Here is a 6,611-nt window from a genome sequence, read left to right as displayed (position 1 = left end):
TTATAAACGTAATATAGCTCATTAGCGCGCGATTAAAATGATAGCGTAAACTCGCTTCAGCGTTTACTACAACAGTTTACAAGCGGTTAAATCTTTAAGGATAAAGATTCACCCAAAAACATCCCTTAGATCTCCGGTCGGAAGAGTGTGGGCTTTCCCGCAAAACACTAGAATTAGCGCCAAATAAGGAAAACGCTTCTCTCTGTGGTGGCAGGGTGGTGGTAGTTTCGCTGGCCTCGATATAATACTATATATTTTTTCTTCTAATTCTTAATCAACCCTAAGGCAATATTTGGTTAAACTTGAAAACTCCGCGACAATATTCAGAATTCTTTATGAATAAACTTTCGGAGAGTTGTTTCAATTTAAATATAGCATATATAAACATTTGACGTCACAAAAATACCAAACCCACGTGCATTTGTTTACATATTCCGTAGTTATTTTGTTAGGTTTTAAGAATAAATATTTGTCAGAATAATATAAATAACGAATTTTAACTTTTTTTTCAATGTTTCAAATTGTAAAACTTTGACACTAAAAACATTAGTCATACAAAATCAGGATAAACACTTTCTCGGAACTAAAACCATACCGTGACTTCTAAATAAATATGCCTATCCGGTGTAGTTATAAAATACTATGATTTTCTTTCCCTCAATGTCATATAAAACTGAGTCATAGATTTCTTTGTAATTCTACGTCAATTAGAGTTTCCGGTTAAGGTATAAAATGGGTTTTGAATTTAAACGGAATAAAAAAAAACATCACCGTATGATTCTCCCGGTTTTTTAAAGTGTTAAAAATAAAATATCCTTACATGTTTCTAAGAAACAGGTTTATTTCTGGGTAATTACTAGACGGACGGATTGAATATGTGACGTCATAACCTATATCTTTTTCTTGCGAAATATTGGAGCTGGTAGCGCCATCTGTAGTTCTTACGCCAGTAGAAGTGTTCTAACCTCAATACACCGGTGTTCAGGGAGAAACTATCTTACAGGGGCAAACACTGTTCGTTTAAGGGAAATGTATATAATAGAGGTTAAGGCAGGAATGAGAATTAGAGTGTTAAGTTTAAACATGGAAAATGAGATCGTTTATTTCATACTTTATTGCTTCTAAACCGCAATATGAGAAAAAGTAGATATGGTTTGGTAATACAGGCTGGTAGTTAACAGTTTGATCTTAGTTTTTGAGTGGCTTGGAATCGAGAAACTACACATTTTCCAATGAAATTTGGTAGTTTCTAAGCCGCTTAAGGGATATAAAACAAAACATTCATGATTAAACTAGACTACTCACAAATAAATCTACTCAACCTTAAGAAAGAGAGCAACCGAAACGGGTTTGGCAAATTACCAAAACATACAAAAACCCTTAAACTCAACGAACCCTAAATATACTGAAAACAGGTACATTTTGCAGCCTTCCAGCTTCATGACACGTTGAACAACACGCCAATAAAAGTCCCTAACTTTAAGGGGTTAACGTTAATAATGTTAATAACGTCATAAATTAACAGGCAATCCAATTTTTAACTGATATATTTCAAAAAGAATGAAAATTTTTTGAATGGGTACACCATAAATCAAAGTTCAACGGTGCTAACATATCAATTTTTGTAAAGTTAATGGGGTATCATAGAACCAAAGGAGCGTTTCAACGGCCTGAAAATGATATCTAGGCAAAACTGGTTCAAGTAGGGCCTTAAAGGGAACGGGGCTCTTCGGAGAGGGGAGAGAGACATATATAAAGGACAATAGAAAAGATTTGGTAATCAAATTATAATTTACGCTTTGTCGCAAAGCAAAACGGCGCCCGAATTCTGTCCCGGGGTGGACGTTTTCTGATTGGTCCGTTGTAAGGAAGGACCTATCCTAGAATTTAACCAATGAGAAAGAAGGGAAGGATCAGGAAAGGCGGTAACGGATCACGATGCGGAAAAATCCCGCGGAGAGAGCGTGGGAGGTTGCGGGGTTTTTTGATGGATAAAGCCGTAAGAAGCAATGACGCTCCTCTCTTACAAGAGAGATACATAAAAAAAATTTTATACTAGATTCCCATTTCCATTTCTTTTTTATCTTTTCCGATTTTCAAGCAAGAGTTTTGCTTTGCTTCTATTCATCGATTTAGCTATTTCTCCAACATCCTTCACATTTTTCCTCGACCCGACAGAAAAAGAGTCAGAAACCCTTTCTTCATATGCACGTATCATAGAAATATTTCTGGATTCGCTTTTGGGTTTTGAGGCAAAAAAATGGCGATGACTTTTGAACTTTTGAAGTGATATAACAACATCATGATCGTGGTGTGTTTATCCAGATAATCGAATATTAAATCTTTAGGCGAAAGAGAAAATAACATGATAAAGAAAGTTCTGTGTATTATTATGGAAGATTTTAGGTCTGAAAGTTGGTTAGGCTTAATGACTCACACTTCCTCCTGCAATGCATGACGGGAACGAGCCATGGACCGTATAACTACAACAGCAATCGAAGGATCACACTGCGTCTTGCAAGTTTTGGAAGTCATTTCAAAATATCAGATAAAAAGGGTGCATTATTTAGATTGAGATTTCACGTCAGAATTTGCAATAAAACTGTGACGTATCAGTCATAAATAGCTTTGAAATCATTTCAACTTTCGGTCAAGTCGACATCCCATTTGATATTTACACATCTAGGGCCTGAATCATGCACCACTCCCATCTGTTCACTGCAGTCATATTACAATCAAGTAGCTTAGGAAATAAACTAGACCAACAGATAAGACCTAGCTGATTTGACGCGCAATAAAGCCCCCTTACATGATTTCCATAAAATTTCTGACCCAGTTGTGCCCTGATAACATAAACATGGGTATAGACCCTGAAAATAAGGGGTTCTTACTATACGACTCCCGAAAAATCAAGATAAAGTTGAAGAGGGTAGCGAATCAAGAGAAACTAGACCACAAAACCCACGACTGTATAGTCCCTGGCGCTTTGACCACAATATCAAATCTGTATCACACAGAGTTGTATATACGAAAAAGCCTTCCACAGTCTAACTTAGGGTCCTTGTTTTGGCGGGGTGTTCGAGGAAGTTAGATCATTTGCAAAAAAAAAAAATGTCGGATATTTGCCATTTTTAATAATTTTTGAGTTATTCAAGGGAAATTATTTGTGATAATTAGTTGATTTCACTGTTAGATCAATATAGAGAGCTTAGAAATATTTTTAATTTTTCGCGAGATTTTGATTTGTATCCGACCCCATACTCCAAGAGCACAGAGATCAGCAGAGCTCGTGCTCATTTTGTGAATCCATGAAGGATTCTATATAGTGTTGTAAGTTTGGGGAGGGGGATGTCGGGATGGGGGGGTTAGTTCTAATGGGCATTGCTTTATTCTCATCTCTCTCTCCGTCCGGAAACGCATCTCAGGATGGATGGATGACTGCGTCTCTTCCTCCTCATCACCCCATTTTCGTTAGGCCTAAAACTCCTTCCACCTCCCGTCCCCCTTTTTCCCGCCAAAAATAGAGCGCTAGAGGAACCCATTTCTAAGCCTATACGTTCTTTCACGATGAAATCGGGGCAATTTGTCTTGGACCCCCAAACTTATACATTATTCTTCTTTCTCGGCAAAGTTTCCGTGGCTCCACAGAACTTGGCCTCTTCTAGAAGTTAAGCCTAAATCCCCGGACACTCAGTCGGTCCTATCATGAATTCATTAAATTGGGCAGTGAATTGTTAAGAGTCGAGGTGCTTGGCGTGTTACATGGAAAAACATCTTATTTTGGCATTAGATTTTACTCCAGTAGAACCACAGGCGGATTAAGTTAAAGAAAAATGCTCGATGTCCTCAACGAAAAGATTGTCTTTTCACTAAGTAGTTTCTTATAATTCTGTACAGTTTAGTCTACTATGAAGCCCCCAATTCGCATATCTAGTTCTCTTAAGTCAAACGGTCCCCAGAATAAAAAGACAGTGGTAAAACAACAATCTCTCCACCTAGTTTGTGACCAAAAGTGGCCGTTGGTAATTGTTTCGAGATATGGAAGATTCTTGAAATGATTGAATGCACTCATTGGCACATACTAAGGGATACTAGAAAGGGGGTGATGATTTTCCAAGAGCAAAATCTAAAAGAGGGGAGGGGGAAGGGTCGGAAAATGGCGTCACTTTGCTCCAAGATATCCTAAAAAGGGGTGGGGGAGAAGGTGTACGGGGATTTGTATGTAAGGATAGTTGGTGCATGGCGCCAGACAGACGGCTACAGCTTTTACTCCAAGACAAGACAACCCAACCACTACTCTCCCTATACTGTATCCTTCGCTTCGATGGAACTACGATGACTTAGCTTCTACGTTTCATCTTATTTTTTTTTTTTAACTTCTGGGGAGGTTATATAGAACGGTCGATGCAATGCGGGTTTTTCGTCTACGTGTCGTCGCTTTTTGGCGCAATGAGCCATCCGCGAAGTAGCTCCGAGTATCCTTCTATTGTTCTTGATGTTCGTGATGTTCGTGATTACGTGGGCAAGGATATGGGACGCTTGGATGGTCATTTCTATTTGTTTTCTTGTTTTTATTTTTCTTTTCTTCATTGGGGACATCATGGGTGGTCTATTTTTATAACTTTTGGAAATGGGACAAATATTTTGTGACAAAATAAAAGTGACCGAAAATGGTGAAAGGCTTACTGACGTTTATTTTAGTAATGAAGCCAGGGGAAAAAATAAAGAGAAAATTCATTTTCTAGGCCTAAAATTGTTCGAACTACATTGTTTTTTGTTTATTATTTATTTCGGCAGAAAGCCAGAAGGTTTTTGTGGAGTTAGGAATAACTTAAAATGCTTACAACTTTAGCAGGAAAAATCTTCATTCAAATAAATTATCTGCTAAGCCTAATTATAAAATTGAGTTTATTGTATTGGGTTTAGGACTAACTTCTATTATTTTCCTGAAGCCTTGGGTATTTCCATCTTGTAAAGCGTGTATTATTCAAATATCCAAGGCAAAAACCTTATAAGAATTGGGTAATTTTATTCCTTAAACATTCAAAGTTGTTATATAAATCGGTCTGCGATTCAGTTAATTCCCGCGCAAAGGTTCTCAGAAAAGTCACACTATAGGGGCAAACGCTAACATGGGATTCTCATAGAACGCCTGTAGAAATGTTTTTCCCTCAATACACAAAAAACAACGTGAAGCACAATCAGGGCTTGTAATTTAAAAACTGAGCGTAGAACTGAAACGAAAATAGTTTTAATCTCTTGAAAGATAACAAAAGACCTATAAATAATTAGATTTGGGCTTAACAAAGCTGGTAAACATTGTTTTTGCAGGGTGGTCGTACTGTCAAGTTGAGTTTAGTTAAGGACTATACGAGTTGTAACTTATACGAGCGCTTTTGAAAAACCCTATTCATCGCTTTTTCGTCTATTCATAAGGGGCCGCTTACTCGTGTTCACGGGCTCAATAGGGCGTTCACGGAAGGCAAACACTTAATCAAATCAACGGGCCCCCGCAACTTTCCCGGCGACTACCGCCGGCCGCCGCGGATGAAAAGAGTCGAAAGAGCCGGAGCATGCCGATATAATGTCCCGCTAACTGCTCCCCACTTACTTTACAACGAAACTAAGGCCTACTATACGAATTTCAACATAGTTGATGTAATGGAAAAGGTCCCCCCAGCCCCCACCATCCCATTCAGTTTTTCGTGCGGAGGTCAAATCGGGGTCCCGGCGCGAAAAGCTCGTTAGTCTAATGGAGGTCTCTATAAACTTGGGAGTCATCCCCCCAAAAACGCGGGTACCCTACCATAAACTATGTATGGATGGGCTTAGATATGACAATGTAAGGATAACGTGGGCCAACAATATATTTCGATAGTTCATCTAGAAAATTATTCCCATGAACTGCAAGCGTATCTGATACAAAATATAAATGGTTCTATAACTGCAACAAATACAGCTACTAGTCTCGATATAAATAATGTGTGAACTTTGACCGCCATTACAATTATTGACGGCCAATTATACATAGATACTTAATAATAACTCGTTTTAACCACAATTTATAAACAGCCTAACGAGTAGTTGGCGTACTGCGTAAGCAAAGGCAATCAGTAATTTAGGAAAGATATGCTCGTCAGTAAATTCAAGTAACTTATATGCCGGTGGATTATAAAACGGCCTTAAAGACCATCTAGTACTTGAGATGAACTTCCATATATACAAAAGTAGTATCAGCATCAAAGGTAAAGGAGTTTTGGAGATGCTGTTTTCGGGCGACCATTTTTGACAGGAAAATATGATTCAATTAGCTTCAAGTTCAAAGTTATTTGGATTTAAATTAAATCAATTTTTTTAGATAAAAACTTCAGGCGTAGACACGATTAGGCCTATTTTAAGAAAAGAAAAAACCCTCAGATTTAAAGAACAGAATTTAGTATTTTCCCGTGAATTTATGATTACAAGAAGACAAGTTCTAAGCCTAATACTTAAAAATTACGTTTAAATATAATTTTTAAGTAATTCCTAGGCCTTTGTCTCTCCATTTACGGAGTTTATAGCAACTATAGGAGAAGTCGGGCGTGCATGTTGCGAAGTCTTTGCCTCTTACG

Source organism: Phalangium opilio, unplaced genomic scaffold (genome assembly GCF_054372755.1).
Source record: "Phalangium opilio isolate 3A_F unplaced genomic scaffold, DU_Popi_V2 ptg000024l_1, whole genome shotgun sequence".
Lineage (NCBI taxonomy): Eukaryota > Metazoa > Arthropoda > Arachnida > Opiliones > Phalangiidae > Phalangium > Phalangium opilio.
This window is presented reverse-complemented; position numbering follows the sequence as displayed.